The sequence below is a fragment of the Artemia franciscana genome, chromosome 6, assembly GCF_032884065.1.
Source record: "Artemia franciscana chromosome 6, ASM3288406v1, whole genome shotgun sequence".
NCBI classification, from domain to species: Eukaryota; Metazoa; Arthropoda; class Branchiopoda; order Anostraca; family Artemiidae; genus Artemia; species Artemia franciscana.
The window spans coordinates 21,301,622-21,304,270 of record NC_088868.1 but is presented as its reverse complement, the minus strand read 5'-3'; the positions used below and the strand labels follow the sequence as shown (position 1 = coordinate 21,304,270).

General features: G+C 34.2%; 1 non-coding gene across 1 annotated transcript; it reads left to right on the top strand.

Annotated features, from left to right (window-relative positions):
- Positions 1–242: 242 nt before the first annotated feature.
- Positions 243–315, top strand: Trnar-acg (transfer RNA arginine (anticodon ACG)). Its single transcript has one exon. It is a non-coding gene; the product is annotated as a tRNA-Arg (tRNA).
- Positions 316–2,649: the final 2,334 nt, after the last annotated feature.

The following is a 2,649-nucleotide window of genomic DNA, read 5'->3' as shown; positions in this document are numbered from 1 at the left end:
TTTACCGGGAGTGAATTTTCCTAAGAGGAGGGGGAGATTTTCTGGAGAGTTGAGAATACGCCAGACTCCGGAAAGAGTCGTCCTCTTAGAAGAGACGTTCAATGGTGTGTTCAGCTTCAACCTAGCTAAGTAATGGAATACTGGTTGTTCTGTTACCTATGTCAGTTTTTTTTTCTTTCGACGTGAGTGGATTGGCCTAATTAAACTTTCAAACCTTTTTTAAGTTGATTTTCATTTAACAGGGGGCTGTGGCGCAATGGATAACGCGTCTGACTACGGATCAGAAGATTCCAGGTTCGACTCCTGGCAGCCTCGTATTTTGCCCCTCGAGAGAGCTATCATTTCAGTTCGTTTGGGCCTTGTGCAGATACATTGTAGCACCAGGCGATGAAAGAGATTACCCATTATCTGTTGCAATTTGTTTAATGGTGATTTTAACAGTGTAATTTAGTCCATAATTTAAAGAAGGTTTTACAAAAATTTGTTTATTGTACTTGCTTTGGTACTTTGATTGTGTTGGGAGCAGTACAACTTTTCTCAAGGAGGGGGGCGATGAGAAACGTACGTAAAAAGTTTTAGCTACCTTTATAATATTCAAATTTCATCTTAATTGCTCATGTGCGGTGAGCCAAAATCAAAACATACATTAATTTAAAAACGTTCAGAAATTAAATAAAAAAAATTTTTTTAACTGCAAGTACGGAGTGACATTAAAACTTAAAACGAACAGAAACTATTCCAGTTATTTTTTCTGTTTTAAAAAATAGAGTTGAGAGAAAAGTCCAACTTTAGCGTAAAGAGCGGGGCGTTGAGGAGGGAGCAGCCCCTTTCATATACAGATTAAGTTCTGTTCGTTTTAAGTTTTAATGTCGCTCCTTACTTTCAGTTAAAAAACTTGTTTTTTTTATTTAATCTAAATGAAGAAGTGATCTCTTTAAGCTAACCTAATATTCTGGTTCTTGACAGATAATCCAATCCTAACGTTGGACTGATAATCTTCTTAGCATCCAATCCATTATTTATTATATATCGCTAGGTCTATATGAATGATTGTTATCTCAGTACAACCTCATCTTTTAAAAGCGCACAATGTGAAGCATCCCCTAATATCTTCTGTAGACAAATCCAACCTTAGAGTTCGATTTACAATATTCTTGACTACAGTCTATGTTTTTTTGTATATGTCGAGATCTAATTAAAGAACTCCTCTCATTAGCGCCCCTGACGTTTTAAGCATTCATAGGGTTAAGTACCCGGAGTGTTTTTCTGTTGACAAACTATCCAGTCTTGGCATTAGACAGGGTCAGATGTTTTCGACAGATCATATGATCCTAGGGTTAAACCAACACACTTTCTTGCCACAAAATCCATACTATACTACAAGAATTTCTAAATAAGGAATTATTGCCTTTAAACAGTCATAATCCTTTGAGCATTCTTAATTTTGAAGACCCTTCTTTTAAGCAGTCATAATCCTTTGAGCATCCTTAATTTTGAAGACTCAGTCTCAGTCACAGTGTTTCTGGTATTAAATGAAAAAAAATTAGTTTTTTAACTGAAAGTAAGGAGCAAGATTAAAACTTAAAACGAGCAAAAATTATTCTGTATATGAAAGGGGATGTCCCCTCCTCAACGCCTCGCTCTTTACGCTAAAGTTTTTTTATTGTTTTATATAATAGAGCTGTGAGAAAGAGTCAAACTTCAGCGCAAAGAGTGGGGTGTTGAGGTGGGGACAGCCCCTTTCATTCATGGAATAATTTATATTTGTTTCAAGTTTTAATATCGCTCCTTGCTTTCAGTTAAAAAAAACTTTTTTAATTAATTTCTGAACCTTTTTGAATTAATGCAGGTTTTGATTTTGGCTCACCATACATGATTAATTTAAACAAATTTTGCATATTAAATTTGGCTAAATCACTTTCTCAAAGTTCAGCTCGGACGATTTTTAGATAAAAGGGGCAGAGGAGGAGGCCTAGTTCCTCTCAATTTTTTGGGTAATTAAACTTTAAATTTTATTTACCAACGTTTTTATTAGTAATCATTTTACATAGCTTACAAATTAACTTAAGTAACGAACTTCTATATTTTTTATTACGGATATAAGGGGATTCGCCCCTCGTCAATACTTCGCTCTTTACACTAAAATTCGAATTTTGTTCCAATTCTTCAAGAATGACCCCTGAATCACAAAGGCCGTTTAATTAGAATAAATAGCTCTTTTGAAACCACTAAAAATACTTTAGCGTAAAGAGGGAGGTATTGAGGAGGGGACGAACGCCTTATATACGTAATAATTTCTGTTCGCTTTATCTTTTGATGTTGCTCCTTGTTTTCAATTGAAAAAGTTTGTTTTTTTTATTTAATTTCTGAACCTTTTTGAATTAATGCAGGTTTTGATTTTGGCTCACCGTACAGGAATAATTTAAACTGAAATTTGCATATCAATTTTAATGTTTGAGCTAAATACCTTTCTCAAAGTTTTGATAGGAATATTTTGAGAAAAAAAGGGTAGGGGGGCCTAGTTGCCCTCCAGTTTTTTGGTTACTTAAAAAGGCCACTAGAATTTTCGATTTTATTTATGAGCGCTTTTATTAGTAATAAATATACGTAAATTACAAATTAACTTACGTAACGAACTTCTATATTCGT